The sequence below is a fragment of the Lynx canadensis genome, chromosome D2, assembly GCF_007474595.2.
Source record: "Lynx canadensis isolate LIC74 chromosome D2, mLynCan4.pri.v2, whole genome shotgun sequence".
NCBI classification, from domain to species: Eukaryota; Metazoa; Chordata; class Mammalia; order Carnivora; family Felidae; genus Lynx; species Lynx canadensis.
The window spans coordinates 36,342,114-36,364,214 of record NC_044313.2 but is presented as its reverse complement, the minus strand read 5'-3'; the positions used below and the strand labels follow the sequence as shown (position 1 = coordinate 36,364,214).

The 22,101-nt window shown below is 39.2% G+C and overlaps 1 protein-coding gene across 3 annotated transcripts in view; it reads right to left on the bottom strand.

Annotated features, from left to right (window-relative positions):
- The window catches only part of HTR7 (5-hydroxytryptamine receptor 7), an 89,181-nt gene that overhangs the window by 13,621 nt on the left and 53,459 nt on the right, over window positions 1-22,101 (bottom strand). The window lies entirely within an intron of this gene.

Sequence of the window (22,101 nt, the reverse complement as noted above, 5' to 3'; positions counted from 1 at the left end):
ACAATCTATAAAATAAAAACAGCCTACCTCGTCTCTCCTCTCCTGAGAAGGATCACAAAAAAGGGGCACAATTCTGAAAAATATGAGGTAAAGCCAACGTTTTTTCTGTGCTTAGTTCTAGATAGAGAATAAATATTTCTCCGTCTCCGTTATCAAGGATTTCCAATGCAAAAGAGACTCAGCAAACAGAAAACATACACAGCAAGATGTTTTACCAAATGTTTAATGGTTTTCAGCTTTCCAAATTTGTTTTCTTCTCTGTATTTAATGGCCTTAGCTTCTATTTGGAGGAGGATGCAAAGAGCCCGTAAGAAGCCAAGACAGGTAAAAGCTGATCATTTTGTTGGTTTTTTATTTCATGGATGTATATTAAAGATGCACTCTTCACACATGAAAAGGAAGGGTACAGAGTCCCCCAACTTACCAACAGGTTATTTTCTGAAAATCTCTCAGTTGGTAGGTTGAAATTTTAAAAATAATTGTTTTGTGCTAGACATAGCCTCACGTGTTTTGCTTAAATTACCCCACAAAAGTCAAAATCATGCTTTCCCAATGAAAATTAGCATCACTGCAGCACTTATAACAAGTTAAAACGGAAACATCAGTAAAGAGGAATCGGCCATATTTGCTTATTCGTCGAGAGTATTTATTCACTCCTTCCACAAATATCAATCGAGCTCTTTCCATATGCCAGGTGCTGTCTTCAAAGTTGGGGATACGGCAGTGAATAAAAGAGACAAAAATCTTGAATGCACTTGGGGAAATCATGTTGGGTTGAACACGAGGACTGAGCCTCGTGGTAATATTGAAGGGACTCCTGATTCTTTCCAAGGATTCGGGTGTTACTGGCACGGCTTCTTCATTTCACAACCTCTAGGTCCCTTTCCCCGATAAAGCTAACCCACAAGCAGTATCCCTAGGCTTCTCAGGCAATGTTAGGACTAAGTTTTGGCTCTCAAACAGAATGAAGGACGAGAAAGATGGAGGTTTTCCTGAGAATGCAAGAATTAGAGCTGCAAAGGAGGGAAAGAGAAAATGAGGCAGGAAGTAGGCAGCAAGGGAGGAAGAGGGGAAAGAGAGAGCAAGGAAGGGAAATGTGGAGTAGCCTTTGCCATTTTGGAATTATCTGAAATTATCTGAGTTTTAAGCTGTGGAGAAAAACTTTAAGACGATAAAAAATAAAAATAAAAAAAGGTAGATGAGGAAACCCCTGAAGAAAGGTGTTGGAACCAATTTCTCTGGTTCAGGGTTTTCCTGCTGCAACTGCTTTGCAGACCTCTGTCTTCATATCTCATATTTGCTCTCTAACAACTCCTGTGGATGTAGCCTTTTGACTTCTTCCCTGTTTCCCCACTCCCCCGGCAAGCCTTTGCCAGGACTTGGATGTTGATTTGATTATCTTCTCTCTTTGCCTGTAGCCACAGGCAGAAGCTGCTTGTTTCCAAGCCTGGATCTAGCCAACCCAGGCAGGAGGTGCAACAGGAGACCAGTTCCTACAGTTCCCCAGGTGGCCACCAGATGGCACTGTCAGACCATCTTACACTTACTTATGGGGGGAAGGGGAGGGGAGGGGGTTGGGATGTGGGTAGTTAGGGCAGGTAGGTGTCTACCAGAAGGAGGAAGTAGGATCACTCTCAACAAGAAAAGTTCTATTTTACTTGTGGGGTCATATAAAATATTAGCAAGCCTGGAATTCACAGCCTCGTAGACTCCTATTCTTGAAGAAGTTGGTTCAGTTTTCCCTTCCATTCTTCCCATAGTCCTTACTTAAACAGGGAATTCTATCTTCAGGCTTAATTAAATCCAGCCTTTCTTCTGCTCACATAAATAATATGGAATTCACAAAGATTATACCTGAGAGATTGAGTACCAAGGACATCTCACAATATTAAATAATCTCATAAGCACAGCATGCTTATTCATTCTAATATATTTAGTTTGACTTATACTGCATTTCCATGACAGGGGTCAGCCCACATTTGGTCCTTCCTGGAGGTACAAATTATATTGCATAAATTCCTATTTTAGAGTCCATTCTCAAGTCATGTCCTACACTAAGGCAATTATATTTACTTTTTGAGTCTCCTGGGTACCACCTGGTGAGACTTTTCAAGGCTAAAATCCACCAAAAGATGATTTAAAAATATGTATGAGTGCTCATTAAAGTGTCTGGAAATAAAATAAATAAACAAAAGTCAATAGTTTTTTTTTTTTTTTTAATTTTTTTTTTCAACGTTTATTTATTTTTGGGACAGAGAGAGACAGAGCATGAACGGGGGAGGGGCAGAGAGAGAGGGAGACACAGAATCGGAAACAGGCTCCAGGCTCTGAGCAGTCAGCACAGAGCCCGACGCGGGGCTCGAACTCACGGACCGCGAGATCGTGACCTGGCTGAAGTCGGACGCTTAACCGACTGCGCCACCCAGGTGCCCCAATAGTTTTTTTTTTAAATCAATTAATAATTAGAAATATTATGAGAGGAAATAACTCTATTCAAGACAACAATCAACTAAAGTATCTAGTTAAATGTTTTAAATGCCAGAGCCTATATGAAGAACACATAAAATGCTACTGAAAGACCTAACTAAAACTAAAACTCAGTATTATAAAAGTGCCAATATTCCCTCAATTCTACAACTATATATAATTTTACAAAAATATGTATACAAAGAGTATACACACACACACACACACACACACAAATACGATTATACATTAATATTGGACAACTCTACTTGAAATTTCCAGCAGGGCTTTTCTTAATTTGACCAAATGATTTTTAAGTTCATCAAGTAAACATGGAAAAAACAAAATCTGAAAAAGAAGAAAACTGAAGGGATACTTATTCCATAAAAAAAAAAAAAAAAAAAAAGTATAAAGCCGGGGCACCTGGGTGGCTCAGTCTGCCTTTGGCTCAGGTCATGATCTCAGGGTTTGTGGGCTAGAGCCCTACAACGGGCTCACTGCTGTCAGCACAGAGCCCACTTTGCATCCTCTGTCCTTCTCTCACTCTGCCCCTCCACCATTCATGCTCTCTCTCAAAAATAAATAAAATAAGAAAGAAAATAGTGTAAAGCCACAGAAACAAAACACAGTAATAGTTATTCAGAAATAGGTCAACTGAATAGAACAGAGCCGAGAAATAGATTCAAATATATAAGGGAATAATGTAAGAAAATGAGTCACTTTAAATCAGCAGTAAATTGGGTATGTGTTCTTGAAGTCTGACAACTGACTAGCAATGGGGGTAAGTAAAAATAAAACTGGCTTATCTTTCTCCTTACTCAAAAATAAATCCCAGATGGATCAAAGATTATCATGTAAAAAAATTAAACTCTAAGGCTACTATGAGGAAATATGGGTATTTCTGCAATCCTGGAAGGAAAATCATCATTCCTAACTATGATACCAAAGCTTAAAACTACGAAGTGACACAGTAATAAATTTTGGACAAAAATTTTATATACAGAATAAAAACAAATAAGTGACATTTAATTTAAATTAAAAATCACTGTGTGCGGAGTTAAAAGTCAAACGACAAACTTGGAGTCCAAATAAGAAAAACTCAATATTCACAGATCTCTTACAGGTCAATGAGAAACAGGCAAAACTATCCCAATAAAAATACTGAAGGGGTTAAACAAAGAAGAAATAGGGATATCCAACAAGCACTTGGAAATATGTACAATTTCATTCAGAATCAAAGAGATGCACATTTTGAAACGATGACAGAATTTTTGGCCATTTGTCAATTTTTAAGAAAGACAAAATCCAATATTGAGAAAGTGTAAAAAAAAAAAAAACACGCACTCTATCATTTTGCTAGGAGGAGTTGCTACTGAGATAACCACTCTGGAGGGCTGTCTGGGAATTGATATACATCGGCATTTACCTCTCGGCTCAGCAATCAGGCTTCCAGGAATTTAAGAATATAACTGTACAAGTGTAAAGTGATAAGTGTGCAAGAATGTGAACTAAACACATAACAGAGAGGGAGAAGCTGCAGTATAAATGTCTATCAATAGGAGGTTAAATTAGGGAGTATATGCATGTATATATAGATACATGGATATATATGGATAGATATGGATATATAATGTAACCACTAAAAATTATCAGGTACTATTGACTGACATGAAAGCACACAAAAGTGGATAGAAAACAATGTCTAGCCCTAAAAGACAAGTAACAAGTATTAATTTTTTTATGTAAAACTAGGTGTGCGTATGAGTGAGTGTGGGTCAGTATGTGCGTGTATACTGAGATGTCTAGAAGAAAATCTACCAACTATAAATGGCACTTTTATCTGAGTTATAGAAATTTGAGTAGTTTTAAATTTTTTCTTTTTCCTTTTTTTTTTTTTTTTTTTGGAAAGAGAGAGAGAGCGTGTGCACCTGTGAGCAGGAGAGGGGCAGGGAGGGGGAGAGAGAGAGGAAGAGAATCTCAAGCAGGCTCCACACCCAGCACAGAGACCAAAGCAGGGCTCGATCCCACCACTGTGAGATCATGACCTGAGCAGAAATCAAGAGCAGCTGAGCCACCCAGGAGCCCCTCTTTGTACTTTTCTATGCTAAATGTTTGTTAACTGTATGTAAAAGGAAGGAAGGAAGGAAGGAAGGAAGGAAGGAAGGAAGGAAGGAAGGAAAGAAAGAAAGAAAGAAAGAAAGAAAGAAAGAAAGAAAGAAAGAAAGAAGAAAGAAAGAAAGAAAGAAAAGAAAGGAAAGAAAGAAAGAAAGAAAAAGAAAAGAAGGAAAGAAAGAAAGAGAAAGAAAGAAAGAAAGAAGAAAGAAAGAAAGAAAGAAAGAAAAAGAAAGAAAAACCATTTTGATTCTGAGAATACAATAAAAGATTAAGGAGGATTCTGTGATTCCTAAGTCACCTAAGTGTTTTTGACAATACAGATGACCTGGTTCATAAAATCTTTAAAAAGCTGATAATTAAATCTTAGATTGTGTTATTTGATTAACTTTCCACAAGTGTTTTATTACATTCATAAATTCACACAAAGGAAACAGAACTCACCAGCATTCAAAATCCCATAATTAGTATATAAAGTAATACTGGCATTCAAGGAAGTGTTTGTCCAAATTATACATGCATTCTCCCAAATCTTGTATAGTATAAGTCTTACTTTTGGGATGGGGGGGGGGCGGTGAATGAAGCAATCTAGATTGATTCTGAATATTCCCTAATATGCATAGTTAATATTTGTCATACTACCTTTTATGAACATTTATGCTCACTGTTAATTAGAAAGCAGGGTGCTTATAAAGCCTTCAGAATTTAACTTTAAAATGCATACAAATGTGAAAATACAGTAAATCTCAGAGACAAAGTCGCCAAAGTATTATATAATTGAGAAGTGCATGCAACTCACAATAGGGGCTCTACTAAAGAAGGGGTTTGTAGAAAGAGAGGGTTAGGGAGTTATAATCTAGGGAGGGGGATTAGAAAGCAAATTAACTCTGCTGCCTGTCTTCCATTCTAACTGTATAGAAATTATAGATAATGGTTCTTCAATTAAAGGGCTTCTCCTGAGTTTTGCTGCTATAGAATAATAATTTAGGGGGTAAAAGAAACAGGATAGAATTACACGTCAGGGAATGTTAGGCTTAAAAAAGTTTTGCACATTGAGGACACCATTTCCATGAGAACTCTCCTCCTTACAGGTGAAACCCATAGCCTGTCTCAGTGGTTCCCAAAGTTGTCAGAACATCAGAATCACTAAGAAGTTTTTGAAACATACAGATTCCCAGATCGCCATCCATAAACTCTTTGTTTTTAATTTTTTTTAAGTTTATTTATTTTTCGGGGGGGGGGGGAGGAGGGGCAGGGAGATAGAGGAAAGCACAGAATCTGAAACAGGCTCCAGGCTCTGAGCTGTCAGCACAGAGCCTGACCTGGGGCTCAGACTCTGAAGGGGGAGATCATGACCTGAGCGGAAGTCAAACACTTAACCGACTGAGCCACCCAGGTGCCCAACACAGATTCTCTTTCAAGAAGGTCTGGAGGCCCAAGGCTTTTTTGTATTTAGGGCTGTTCTGTTCTTTATCCCCACTACTGCTCTCAGAGTAGCCTACCCTTGTTCAATTACAGACTTCATTCTTGTATGACTTTACTTTCGCTTTACATATTTCACCTTAATGGTGAAGCACATCTCCATTATCCCAGCTGTTACTTCTGTCTCCCAGTTGTGTGCTACATGCAAGTGAGATAAGCATGGTTTTTATGTCTTAATGAACTTGTGGATTTTTTTCAAATGCACAGTATATAGCAGGGTTTTATAAACCTTTCGGACAATAAGAAATAAGAACAAATATTTCTTATAAGAAATATATTTTCCACAGTCACTCAGTACACAGAGACTTACGTATACAAATAAGAAATTGAGGCATACATATGTATACATACGTAGGTATGCAGACATAGACCTGCATATGTTTGTATATGAAATTGAAACAAAAATTTCACAATAGCAACTTACCATTATAATTTGCAATTCACTCTCTTCCATGCTGTTCTACTTCAGATTTTTCATATGTTGGTCTTAATGCACTCAACTGATTTCATGACCCAATAATAGATAATGACTCAAAGTTTAGTAATTACTGGCCTTCGATAGACATACGGAAAGGCGTTAAATATCACAAGTCATCAGGGGAAATGGAAATTAAAACTCACTGACATACCACCAGCACCCATCAGAATGGTGACAATTAAAAATGATGATGACAATGATGGTAAAAATTGCAGTGCTAAGAGTTTTGTGAAGACAGGAAGCAACTGTCATTCTCCTACATTGCTGGTGGACATATAAATTGATGCAGTAACTTTGGGAAGCTATTTTTTTAACATGTATTAAAGCTGATTTTAATCACACATAAATATATATATATGTATATATATATATATATATATATGCTATATACACATATATATGTATATATAGGTTATACATAAAGCTTATATATATATATATATGTGTGTGATATATATAATCTCCAGCAATTCTTCTAAGTATACTATGAACATTCATCAAAACACCAAAATACCTGCATAAGAATGTTCATAGCAGCACTAATGATAAGAGCCCCAAATGAAACCAACCCATTCCACAGGAATAAAATAAGTACAATTCTACAATAGTAAAATGGGTATGTAAATTGTGGTATATTTATACAATAAATTCTATAAAACAACAAGAGTGAACCAACCAACTACTGCTTAATGCACCAACATGAATGATTCTCACAAACATAATATTGAGCTAAAACAGCGAGAAAAAAAAAAGAACACACATTTCAAAAAAAAGGCAAAACTAACCTATAGTACTAGACACAAGAATAGTGGTTACCTTGAGGGGACGGGGGATGTTAATGAGTAAAAGGGAGCCTAAGGAAAATTTAGAGTTCTGGAAATGTTCTACTTCTTTATCTGGGTGTGTTACATAAATACATCCACTCTGTAGAAATTAAGTGAGCTGTGGATCATGATTCTGCAGTGTTGGGAATATAAATAAATAAGGTTAACATTAAAAATTAAAAGTAAAATTTTAAGATCACATCAAACTTACCATTTGCCATTAACCTACATGTTGACCTGTTTTCTAAACTGCTGTTATAATGGGGTTCCACTACACTTTTAAACCATTTTCATCAGTGTTTCCAGGCTGTAATTACAGTCAGGACCAGTAAACATTCTAGATTCTAGATTCCCCATTGTGGCCTCAGTATTGAGGAAGAAAACTGGGCGGAGGGGGTGGGGGGGGGAGGAAAAAATACCAAAAACACCAATAAAATTTGGAAACGGAATAATAAAAGCTTTCTCTTTGAAAAAGTAAATGATAAGAAATGATAGTTCCCTGTAGGGAGAAAATTAGGCTTAATTAAAATAAAGCAAATCACTTAAAGCTAAAAGTACTTTTTAAAAATTCATCTATTGTATTGGTTTGCTGTCGTTACATAATTAATTACCACAAGTGAGTGGCTTAAAATAACACCAAATCAGCAGGTGTTCTCATAATTCTGTAGGTCAAAAGATTGGACACAGCTCCACTGGGTTCTCTACTCAGGGTCTCATGAGGCTGAACTCAAGGTGTCGGCTGGAGCTGAGGTGTCATGTGAAGAGAACTCTTGCAAGCGTTCATGGTTGGCAGAATTCACTTCCTGGATGCTGCAGAACGCATAAAGGTTGCATCCTCAAGGCCAGCAGGAGAGCACCTGCTACATGTCTCAGTCTCTCTGATCTTTAAATCCTCTTTGCAAAGGGCTCACCTGATTAGGTCAGACCCGCTGGTATTGAAGGGGAAGGAATTATACAGGGCATACACACAAGGAAAAGAGAATCTCGGGGCCATCTTACAATTCTGCCCCCCACCGATACTCAGTGATAACAGAAGCTAAGGATACAGAAAAATTTCCACCCAGTGAGCTCAACAGAGATCTATTTACTCCTTACTCAAGCTGACACAGACCTTCCACTGAGACTAATCTTGTCTGTACTCTATTGTAAGGCAATTGTTTTCTGCTGAATTTTCCATCATTCAATGCAAAAAAAAAAAAAAACAAAAAACAAAAACAAAAAAAAACACCCCAAACATAAGTTTTCTCTTACCTTCAACTCAATTTTTAGCTACCTAATATGTAACACTCTTTGTCTATCAAAAACTACCTAACAATTTTTTTTATAATTACATAAAGTCATGAAAATAAATAATGCAAGAGATTAATAGTGACCCCTGAATTATGCTTGGTGTTTAATCACTTCAGTTGTGTCGAACTTACACTAAAGTCTGAATTTTCCCACTGAAGAATCTTATTCCTCAGAAAAAGAGAGAAATGAGCCAAAATTTTACCAACAACAATAAAACAAAGGAATGGCAAAAAACTTTAGTTAAAACTTCAAAAGAGTACAGGCAGGGAAAAAATATGTATTTTGTTTTATGATAGTACTTAGTGGTTTCCAAGTGCACACCACCCCACAGAAGCAGTATTGAAGAAAAAGGGTAAGTGAATAAAATCCTTAAATTTCTGACCAGGATTTATTTGAAGTAAATTGAGGTGACGAGGAGCCACTGTAAGGTAAAGCCATGAAACATCATCAACAAGGGGAGCCCTGACATATCGTTTTAGCAAAGGTGAGAAGGGGCACCAAAATTTGTTATCTTTCAAGGCACTGAGGTTGAAATGGGAAATACGCCAAGGTCCATAAGGTGGGTAAATCCTTAGCATGCATAGTGGAATGTGCTCTGATCGGGACCTTTAATGAGGATTCAGAATAAAGAACAGTCCTCCACTGAGGCCTTTTTCACTCAGCTACAGTGAAGTCCAGTCCCTCCCCCTCCCCCAACCCTACACCCTCAGGCTACAGAAAAGTAGGTACGATGAATAGGTTAAAGCTTAAAGCAAGGAAAATAACTGCTATGGAATGAGGCAGAACATCAAGGTGAATTCAACTACATGATGTTAGAACAAACATTAAGATTTAAATAACTCACATTAAGAATGAGCCAAATGGGAAAAAAAATGTTACAGCATCTATACAAACATACTACAATAATAGCAGTGAAAGAAGAAAGCAAGAGAACACACAAAACTGTTGAAAAGCCAAACGAAAAAGAGAGCATACCCTTATATTAGAAGCAGTCTTCTTAGAAACACTTTTCATTGTAAAGGACCTCAGTACAGCTGACCAAGTACAGCTGACCTTCGAACAATTCAGGGGGTAGGGGTGCTGTCCCTCCATGCCATCGAAAAGCCATATTAACTTTTGACTCTCCCAAAACTTAATTACTAATAGCCTACTGTTGACCGGGAGGCTTCTGGATAACATAAAGAGTTGATCAGCACATATTTTTTTACGTAATATGTATTATATACTGTACTCTTAGAAAGTAAGCTAGAGAAAATAAAATGTTAGGAGAATCTCATAAGCAGAGAAAATACATTTACAGTATGTACTGTCTTAATTTTTAAAAACCCATGTATAAGTGGACCCACGCAGTTCAAACCAGTGTTGTTCACATATATACGTAATCACTAAAGCAGAGACTCAAAGATGAGAGGTTGAAAACAGCAGAATGAGACAGAAAAAGAGACTGTCATTAAGGAAATAAGCTGAGGTCAAAACACCACCAGTTCAGGTCTAATAGATAAATCAGAAGCAGCTAGGAATAGAATAAACACACTTGAAAAGCAGATCACTGGCATGAAATGAAGGCTGAAGGTAAAATAAAACAATGCAGAGGGAAAAATTTATTCATGGAATTAGAGGGAAGATGATAGACAAGGAGGACACACAAAGATAATACAACAGAAGGATAACTGGTGCTCCCAAAGAAACAAAAGAACCCAACAAACAAAACGACAACCACAAAATGTAAGTAGAGGTGCAAAATGTAAAAAGTACACAGGGATACAACATAGGATATTTTCCTTAAATCCATGAAAGAGGTTAACATCATGATCAGAGGGAGACACAACACAGCTGGAAAAAAATGGCATAGAATTATCATTAACAAGACCTAGCCAGGTAAAGTTATTGAACTTCAAGACACAGCAAGATGTGGGGCGCCTAAATGGCCCCCCAGTTAAGGGGTGGACTCTCGATTTCAGCTCAGGTCATGATTTCGCGGTTTGTGAGATGGAGCCCCACTTCAGGATCCACGCTGACAGGGCACAGAGACTGCTTGGGAGTCTCTCTCTCCCTCTCTCTCTCTCTCTCTGCACCTCCCCCACTCACATTTGCACTCTCTCAAAATAAATAAATAAACTTAAAAAACAATAAAAATAGGGGCGGTTGCGGGGCGCCTGGGTGGCGCAGTCGGTTAAGCATCCGACTTCAGCCAGGTCACGATCTCGCTGTCCGTGAGTTCGAGCCCCGCGTCAGGCTCTGGGCTGATGGCTCGGAGCCTGGAGCCTGTTTCCGATTCTGTGTCTCCCTCTCTCTCTGCCCCACCCCCGTTCATGCTCTGTCTCTCTCTGTCCCAAAAATAAATAAAAACGTTGAAAAAAAAAATTAAAAAAAAAATAGGGGCGGTTGGGTGGCTCAGTCAGCTGGGCATCCGACTTCGGCTCAGGTCATGATCTTGTGGTCAATGAGTTCGAGCCCCACGTCAGGCTCTGTGCTGACAGCTCAGAGCCTGGAACATGCTTTGGATTCTGCCTCCCCCTCTGTCTGCCCCTCCCCCACTCGCACTCTGTTCTGTCTCTCAAAAATGAGTAAACGTTTAAAAAAATTTTTTTAATAAATAAATAAAAATAAAAATAAATAAATAAAGACATGGAAAGTTGTATGCAGGCATCTACAATGTAAAAAGAAATTAAGAAATGTCTGAAGGGAAAACAATCAGGCAGATTCAAACATCATCATTCCATAATGGAACATAACACAAAAATGCCTAGAAAGATGTGAGTGTGCTGGGGTGCCTGGGTGGCTTGGTCGGTTAAGCGTCCAACTTCGGCTCGGGTCATGATATCACAGTCTGTGAGTTTGAGCCCCACATCGGGCTCTGTGCTGACAGCTCACAGCCTGGAACCTGCTTCAGATTCTGTGTCTCCCTCTCTCTCTGCTCCTCCCCTGTTCACGCTCTGTCTCTCTCTGTCTCAAAAATAAATGTTAAAAAAAATTATTAAAAAAAGAAAGATGTGAGTGTGCAATAACGTTATACCTATTATTTAATGTTATAAAGTCAACAAGTAGACATTCCCAAACATGAAAGAATTTGGGGAATATGGTACCCATAAATTCATTTCGGGGGGATGGGGGATAGGACAAAATTCATCAACCAAAAGATGAATCAAAATGAAGAGAACCAAAGGAACCATGATTATCACTGAACCTGTTTAAATGTAGAACGAACACCTGTGGGAATTATATTAGAAAAACAGAATGTGTATCTTACAAAGTAAAAATAGCAGAAGCCACAAGAATCAGGAACTGAGGAAAGTGGTGTAGGATACAGTGTTAGAAGACTGATCGCTTCAACTTTCATAGTAGGGAACAACTAACACTGTCTATAAAATTTTAACATATAGTTTATATAAATCCAACTTCTTGATGGTTGCATATTTTTGCCTTATCTTCATGTAATCTTTGAGGAACTAATAGATCTAAAATTATAGCCCTTACTTCAGGTTTTTACTTCCTTCATTTTAATTTTATTTTTCTTTTAAATTCAAGTAAACTGTGTTTTAATATTTTGTTAGAATAACAGGCATAATGTGATCTCCTTCTTATAATTTTTCCCTCTGTCAACTTTCTGCCTCTCTGTCTGCTGAGTCAGTCAACAAGAGAGTCAGCAATCCTTCTAAGTGAATGGAATTATAAAGAGACCTCAAAACGATACTCACAAAGTGTTAGCACTTTTTTTTTTCTTCATCTGCACAGGGAGAGTTTAGATGATTTGCTCCTTCCTTGTGTTTTTTACAAATGCTTGAAATCTTTATGCTGAGCATATATAATTTGCACAAAATTAAATTATTTCTCTAAAATAATGAAAGGCCTTTTTAAAAAAAAATTATGGTTTCAGCCGGTAATTTCATTCACCTGCCAGTTGGTCCTTCTTTACAGATCTCTCTATAAACTTGGCAAGTTTGGGATTAGCTGCTGATTTAGCCATACTCAATTTCTCAGAAAATTGTGCAAATTATCTTTCCACTGTAAGTTCTCATTAACTTCTTGAAATGTCAAGTACATCTTGGGAGGAAGCCAGTTCTGGGCATCTTAACAGTCTAATCTCCTAACGAGCTGTGGTGGACTACAGGGGGCTACATATTCTTTGCCACTCTGTCTTCGAGAGGTAAACTCTTCCCCTTTACTTTATTCTGGGCTAGGCTTGTGACTCATCTTTCCCAGCAGAGAGTGGGGCAAGTGACGTGTGACTTCCGAAGCTGTGCCTTACGAGATCTGTGGCGTCTGCCTTCACAGCTTGGAAACCTCCCTTTTGGAAGCCCACCACGCTGCTAGGGAAGCCCAAGCTAAGCATGTTAAGAAGGAGAGCACCGTGGAGAGGAGCACGGAGGAGTCAGACACGTGAGGAAAGCTTTCTTGGATCTTCCAGTCTGGCCCAGACAGCAGTTGGGTCCAACCAAGTAAATAAGCCCTTATGATGCCATTTTGTGTCAATGAACCACGCACATGAACTCCCGATCACAGAATTAGGAACAGTAATCGATAAAATAAAGTTACAGGGTGGTTTCTCATTCAACAACAAATAACTGAGACAGAACACCAATGCCATATTCTAATTAGCACGTGATCTCAGAAATTGTACTTGCTGACAAGCACTTCACCTCACTCTTGGCATCTGCAGCCCCTAAAAGTGAGCCACAAATACTCACTGGTCTTTGAAGCAACTCCAAAATTCATTCTACGCCTTCCTTCACTTGGACTCCAGCTTAACTGATTCATTTGTTCAATCAAAGAATGTATCCTGGGTACCTACGACACGCTAGGTACTGTTTAAGGACTGGGAATACAGTAGTGAACAAAAGAGACAAAAATCCATGAAGCTTGAATCTAAAAAACCAAACAAGTGAACAAACAAAAACAGAAACCCAAGGATAAATAGAGAGAACAAACTGGTGGTTGCCAGAGGTGGGGGGCGGGGGAGGCGCACGCTGGAGGGATAGGCGAAATAGGTAAAGGGGATAAAGAGGTACACATTCTGTAACTTTTCAGATCCAAAATAAGTAAGCCATGGGGGTGAAAAGCACAGCACGAGGAAGAAAGGCAATAATATTGCAAGATCTCTGTGCAGGGACACGTGGTGAGCACACTCATGGTGGTGAGCGTCGCCTCATGTTCCGAATCGTCCAATCGCTATGCTGTGTGCCTGAAAATAATGGGACTTGGTGTGCCAACTATACGTCAATATAAACAAACAAACAAACAAACAAATAAATAAGTGGAATTTAAAAAAAATCTATGAGGCTTACAACCTGGGGTGGGGCAGAGAGATCATAAATAAGTAGTAAGAATATACAATAGGTCAGAAATGGTGTAAGTGCAATGGGGAAAAACGAAGCCGGGGAGGGGAACAGAGAGTGGAGGATGGGGTGGGGGCAAGCTGCGGTCCAGGTGTGCACTGTGATCCCTGAAATGCGGTGGCAGACTGCCCAGCCTTCCTTGAAAGGCTCCCTGCTCTTCACTTGTGTGGCACCGCGGTCACCGGTTTCTCTACCTCAGGCTGCGTGGAGAAGCACGGTCCCCACATAGCGGCTAGATGACATTCAACGTCTGAATAAAAGGAAAACAGTTTACTTATTTCTGGTTTTTAAACGTTTATTTTTAAGAGAGAAGGACGTGTGCACGCCCAAGTCAGGTAGGCACAGAGAGAATCCCAAGCAGGCTTCATGCTGTCAGCACAGAGCCTGATGTGAGGCTTGAACCCATGAACCGTGAGATCACGACCCGAGCCGAAATCAAGAGTCGGACGCTCAACCAACTGAGCCACTCGGGTGCCCCTAAAATGAAAACAGTTTAAACCCTGCATCAGGCAGATCTGGTTTGAATTCTGGCTCTGTCCTTTTTACTAGCTAGAGTACTCTGAAAAGGATACTCAGCCATCCCAAGCTTCTGCTGCCTCACATGTGACAAAGGGGGAAAGAATGGAGTCACTTTGACGGTTAATGAGAAGGTGCATGTGAAGTTTTCACACCACCCACTATCTAACAGACGCTCAAAAAATAGAGCTGACTTCCTTCCCTCAGAACCCCATTTTAAAGAAAGGAGCTGGCAAATAAGCCGGCAACCAGAGTTGATCCCAAAGGAGAGGAAGAGGACTATAATACAAAGCATCTGGGAAAGGAAGAGCAGAGGGTGGTTATGCCCCACATACGAGAGCTTGGCAGGGCAGGACAGGGGTCTGTGGGACTTGTTGGTATGAGGGCTAACTGGACTTGAAGTGGGCAAGTGGCAGTATGAATAGAGAAAAGAAGACAGAAGCAGAAGATACTATTGAAACAGAGTAGATAGCACTTAGAAAATGATTTAGCAAGGACTGGGCGGAAAACCGGACTAAAGGAAAGGAGGAGTTGAAGAAGCTCATCAGTTTTCAAGCCAGGCAGACTGGGAAGAGGGTGGGACCATTATCTGAAATAAGCCATTCCTCAGCCTACAGCGACCCACCTCCCAGCACAAGAGGTCTCTGAGACAGAAATCGAGGGGATTATCGATGACCTCTTCAGACCCAGGGGACATTGCTCCATCCGCATCATACTCGACAGCTATGCAGCCCTTAGCATGTATTCACTGGCTGCTTCTTGGAACTTCCCTTGGTTCAGTACTGACCCACTCCCAGCTCTCTGGCCCACTCTTGCCCAGTCTTCTTGGCTGCCTTGTCCTCTACTCTGGGGCCCTTAGGTTTTAGAATTCCTCCAGGCTGGGTCCCAACCCCACTTTCCTTCCAACTCTGTATTCCCTAGTTGTGCTCATCCATTGCCAGTGCTTTAAAACCCTCTATTGGCTGATGATCCCAGCCCAGACTTCCCCATGGAGCTCCAGACTCACAAATCCAGCTGCCTCCTTCACATCTCTACTTTGATTATTTCTAAACCATCTTATGCACGACTTCAACAGACTTTTTTAAACACCCTCATGGGTCTAGCACCATCTCAACGTGTCTAGTCATCACTTCCACAACCTGAGCCTCCTTCTATTTTCCCAACTTAGTGAATCCACCTAAGGTTATGGTTCAGGAACCCTGGGAGTCATCCTGGACTCCTTCTCATTCGTCATTTCCCCTGCATATTGGCCCAGTCCCACCTATTTCACCTCCTCAGGAGCTCTAAAACCTACCTACTTCTGTCTCCACTGCCACCATTCAGGAATCATTATCTTGCCACGGATTACTGCAATGGCCTCTAAATTGGCCTCTCATACCTATTCTTCTCCTTCCTAATCCAATCTCCTCCTACCTCCAACATGATCTTTTCTTTTTTTAATTTTAATGTTGAATATGTAACATCTTCACATACTTAAAAAATTAAAATAAGAGTGTATACTGAGAAGTCCCTTGCTTCAAATCTTGCCCCATCCTCCTCACCCCCTACTCCCTATATGTATCATTTTTATTAGAATCTTTCGTACACTTCTACCTTTTCTTTGTACAAAGGCCAGCAAATAAGAATATGTTTCTTCTCTTCAACTTTCTTATATATAGAACAGCATACTGGATATACTGTTTTGTTCATTGCTTTTTTCACTTAAAAATATATCCCCGAGATACTTTTACACTGGTGCATCAAGAGCTCCCTTGTGCTTTTTTTAGAGCTGAATAGCATTCTATTGTGGGACTTTGCCATCATTTATTTATCCAGTTATAAATAAATAATGGTATAAATAAATTCTAATGGTATCCACAACATTCATACTCGCCTGTCCACCAATCAGAGCCAAAAAGAAATCCACACTTGAGATGCAAACACCCAGGCAGAAAAACCACAAAACAACACCAGTGTCTTCCTTGTGATGTCAACTCTCAAACTTAGGGGCCACCTGTCCTTTGGTCGGCCTTTGAAGAAAAGGGAGGACGTTGTTGGCCAAGTCTGGTATTCAGCTACTGACGATCCCACTGACAGAGCAAAGAGCTGATGTTTCTTTCTACAAGCCAAGAATACTCCCATTAACTGGAGTCTGGAGCCTAGTTTGCAAAAATCCTGCAATGGCTCAGGGTGTGTGTCCCTGAGCCATCCTTGCAGAAAAGACAAGAAGACAGATTTCTTCAATGTAGCTCAAGTTGCTGCACTATTTGAATGTAAGCATTATTTTCCTCCTACTTCATGAATATCATACTCGACAGTCTAAACAATGTTCGAGTTTTTAAAAAGCACATAAAAATATGGCACCTAGAACTCTGGGGAAGACGTTTATTTCTGTATTTAATACTTTGATAACACCATTTTCCTTTCTTAAATGAATTGTATGGAAAGTTATATATTAAATTTACTCTGTGTTCTCTTTCCGATTTATTACCATTGATAATTAATTTGCCCATTTCCATTTATCTTCCTCCAAAGCAATCAACTAGCAAATATATTTTAATCTTGAAATGCATATTATATATGCATAATTTCAATGTTTTCTTTCTGAACTAGATTGCTTATCTGCTCTAGGCCTATCACAAATGTTCACATATTTCCACTGAAATAGAATATAAACCGGCACATACTTATCAAAATGTATTTTCTGGTTTAAGTTTTAGCATAATAAGCTTTGGACCTTATAAGTACCTATACAAAATATATACTTTAAAATAATTATGAGAATGAATGAACAAAAGAATTTTTAGAATTAGAAAATCAATTATATAATATATTCCAACCTAGAAACATAATTTTAAAAATTAGATTCTAAAAACTAAAGGAAAAATAAAACAGTAACAACCGAAATTGTTGGCAAAATAACAAACACCAAGAGTGAGTTTGTTGAACAAAATGAATAAAATTGAAAAGACCCTTTGTAGACTATTAAATGAGAAAGGGATGAAAAGAGAAAAGAAATGAAAGAGAAAGAATATCGCATTTAAAAAGATCAACAGTGGGGCGCCTGGGTGGCGCAGTCGGTTAAGCGTCCGACTTCAGCCAGGTCACGATCTCGCGGTCCGTGAGTTCGAGCCCCGCGTCAGGCTCTGGGCTGATGGCTTGGAGCCTGTTTCCGATTCTGTGTCTCCCTCTCTCTCTGCCCCTCCCCTGTTCATCCTCTGTCTCTCTCTGTCCCAAAAATAAATAAAAACGTTGAAAAAAAAATTTAATAAAAAGATCAACAGCTTTCAAAGTAAACTAAAGCCTAAAACAAAGATTTTTTCTTAAAAAGAACCTTTTGGTAAGAATGATAAATCACTGCTTGTATAAAAACAATATTTAGGAAGATAATTGAAAACTGCTTACAAAATTACCATAAAATAATTCAAAAACTCCTAAATTTAGACAGAATTAGAACAAAGTTCTGAAAACAAAACTGCACATTGTAACAGCATAATTTTTGTTCTGATCTGCTTAATAATCTTAGTATCTACTTATCCACCTTAAAAAAAAAAGCATACAGGCATCAGGTATTTTGGTTAGTTACTTATTCTCTTCTTTAGTATTAATCCTTTATTCTCATAGCCTTTCAGTATTTTTTCCTTAAAATGATATTATTCTACTAGGTTGAAATCGTATTCAGTACTAGCCGCTGACATAAGTCTAACCACTTATATGTCTTCCTCTTAGAAACACAAGATTTTTCTCCTCTTCTTCCTTCCCCTTTTAGCACACTTAACCATTAAAAAACCACGACAACTTTAATCCAGATACCCTTCTTCCCCTTAGCCTTTTTTTCCATGACACATTTTACATGAAGGCAAAACTCTTCCAGAATAAAAAATAAAAATAAAAAAATCACAGCTGATAAGCTTATTTTCTACTCGTATGGGGAAAAATTTATATTTCTTTTATACACGTGTCTACCCAGAAACCCAACCCGCTTTGTGTGAGTTTAATGAAATATGGCATATACTTTTCCTTTTATCCCCAGAATGATTATGCTAAAAGACTAAGAAGAGAAAAAATAATTCTGCCTCATATTTTCCTAGCATTTGAATACTACTAGCTAACATTTACCAAGCACGCAAAACGCCAAGCTGTGTTATAAATGCATACTTACGGCTTTGGATTCGGTCCTTGCAACCCTATATGGTAGGGATTAGCCACATTTCACAAATGGGGAAAATGAGGCTCTGAGAGGTTAACTTACTCTCCCAATGATTTCACACGGCTAATAAAGCTCAAAACTGGATTTCAAACAGCTTTTTTTTCTGACTCCAGAGCCTCCTCCTAACCAATACATATTTTCTACTTAATCATTTACAAGTCACATCTGTCTACGTGCCCTCGTATAATCCTCTTTTTCCATTTATGTTGGAGAATCATTGCAAGTCTAGTTGGAAAGAGCCTAGAAGCCCGAACTGACTCAATTCAGAAATTCCCATTTAGAACATCCCAAGTTTTTGGTTAAACTCATACATTGTTGGAAAAGTCACAGCAGCTTAAAGCAAACAGCTATGCTGTTGGATAGTCACATGTGTTTAAAAGTTCTACATTAGGTATAGGACAAATGTGCCTTTCGATGGTTCCCCTCTGTGGGTGCCATTCTTTTAGAGCAACTGAGAATAACTGTCAACCTTTTCCATATGACAGCTATTCAGATGGCTTCAGACATTTATGATCCCTTTTCACTCTTCTGTTCAGTTAGGTCTTTTCTATGGAGATGACAGAACCCTGAGCTCAAACAGGAGTAAAAAAGAAGGCAAATATAATGGCTTATGAATAAAGAAAGTTAAGATTATGTTTCATGCATGTCTTGATCCAGGGCTCAAATGATGCACTAGAATCTGGGTTCCCTGCAATTCTCATCTCTACACTCAACCACATGGCTCCATTCTCAAACTCAGCATATGGCAATATGGCTGCCAGCAGCCACAGAGTTATATTTTGTAAGGTTCAGCCTGATTCAAAAGTGTACTCTCTCCCAGCAAACCCAGAAAAGTCTTTTTTTGTTTGTTTTTTTCATTTTATTGTCTCTGATTCATTCACATGCCCATCCCTGAGCCAATCATACAGGTCCGGAAAACCACACCCTTCCCACCCAATGGCCAAGTTGGGGTAGCATCCACTCCCCCTGAAACACACAGAGTAAGAATAGGGTGGGGTAGTTTCCCACTAAAATAATAGTTGTTACACACACCTTCCTTCTTTTCAGTAGAATTTGTCAGCAACCTTACAGCATGACTACAGAAGTGAACTCAGGACTCCAAATGTGTCTGAATCATCGCAGATGACATAAAAAGAGGAATCGGGTTTTTTTCTTCACATTTTTGTGTTATATTTATAATTCAAGTTTATATAATTATATTGATAATTCAAAGCATTTCTTCTTTGGGGAGCTTAGGTGGCTCAGTTGGTTAAGTGTTCGACTTTGGCTCAGGTTATGATCTTGCATTCGTGAGTTCAAGCCCTGCGTTGGGCTCTATGCTGACACCTCGGAGCCTGGAGCCTGCTCTGGATTCTGTCTCCCTCTCTCTCTGCCCCTCCCCCACTTGCACTCTGTCTCTTCCTGTCTCAAAAATAAGCAAACACTAAAATAAAAAAGAATTCAATGCATTTCTTCTTTTTTGGAGTTGTTCTTCTCTTAAGTACTGAGCCAACTATGTCCCTAGCCTAGTCCTTAGGGAGACACTATTATACAACAGTATCTCTTATTATGACTTCTGCACTTTTGTCTGACAAGTTTATAATTTGGAGGCTGCTTCACCTGAATTTTGTTGCAGTGTTGCATCAGTTACATTTGGCTGGGAAAAACATTTTCAGAAAACCCAGCTCCAAATGACCTAACCAATGAAAATGATTTATTATAGCCCCAAACAAGAAGTCACAAAGTAGGACATCCCTGAGACAGTTAATTTGTCAGCCCGACAACATCATCAGGGACTGGGTTTCCTTCCAGCTTTTGAATCTGCCATTCTCAGTGTTCAGACTCAGCAGCTCCAGGGACCTAATATGGCTACTGCCATGCCAAGCATCACACACAAACCAAGACCAGTAGAGCTGTGGCAGACCAACATACCAGTCCTTCATAAGCATTTTTTAAGTTTATTTATTTATTTTTGAGAGAGAGAGAGCAAGCACAAGTGTGGGAGGGACGAAGAGAAGGAGAGACAGAATCCCACGCAGAATCCACGCCATCAATGCAGAGCCCAACGTGGGGCTTGAACTCATGAATTGTGAGATCATGACCGGAGCCAAAACCAAGAGTCGGACACTCAACCAGCTGTGTCACCCAGGTGCCCCATAAGCATCTCTTTTTAAGTGTCATCTTTCCCAAGTGGCCTCCTTCTCAGAAGCCCTCTGCCCACAGCTCACCAGCAAGAATAGGTATATCACATACCTATTCTCAAACCAACTGAGGAAAGAAATGTAAGACTGCCCTGAATGGCCTGGTGAAACAAGGCAATGGGTAGAAGAGGGAAGGCCTGGACAAAATAGGTTCTTTTAACCATGTGCTTGGGTAGATAGCAGAAAAAAAAGAAAATCATCCATCACTGAGAAATAGATCTTATTAACATATTGGTGTTTTTCCATCCAAACTGTTATTGTTTCTTCCCCTTTTCTGGTTGCTTCCTTTAAAATTGTTTTATTCATTTGTCTGACAAGTATTTATTGAGGACCTACTACGTTCCACTACTGTTTAAGGCAGTGGAGATTTGGTACTGATAAAGGCAAAGAAACAAATAATTTACATGTTCTTTTCAGGCAGTGTTAGGTGCTTTGCGGATGAATTTTAAAGGGTAAAGGGGGGTACAGTGGGATGGAATGAGATAGTGAGTTGAGAAGAGGCCTGAGCAGAGTCCTGACAGAAGCGAGTGTGTGAGTCACCTGTGGGTCCAGGGAAAGCAGACCTACATGCAGAGGCCCTGGGAGCAGCACTAGGCCATGCTCACAAAGGCAAAAGGGCCCAAGCAGCACGAAATGCTAGCAAGAAAGGAGAGAAGCCACTGATTGGCAAAGTGGTCAGCAACCAAACCTTATGGGCCTGGCGGCCATTATGGAGCCTTGGGTTTTAGTCCAGGTAAAGTGAGAAGTTACCAAAGAGCTGAACAGGGCAGACAGGGCCTGCATTACATTTTTAATGGTCAACTGGGACTGCTCTGTGGAGAAGAGACCTATGTGGAGACAAGATTCTAGGAAGCAGATTTTTCAAGATTCTCTGACAGCTTTTTAAGTTCATTTTTTCCTCAGTTACAAGAACAATGCTTCTTATTCACCAGCTTTCTCCTGTATCTCTGGGAGTCTATTTCAATTACTTGTTTTAAACCAGCACCATCCAAGAGTAATATAATGTGAGCCACAAACGTGAGCCCCATATCTTTTAAATTTTCTAGTAAAAAAAAAAAAACTAAAAAAGAAACAGGTGAACTTAAATTTAATAACATACTTTATTTAATCCATATATCCTGAATATTATCATTTCTACACATAATTTTTAATGACAGATTTTACAGTCTTTCCTTATATAAAGTCTTTGAAATCTAATGTCTATTTCACACATACACAGCACATCACA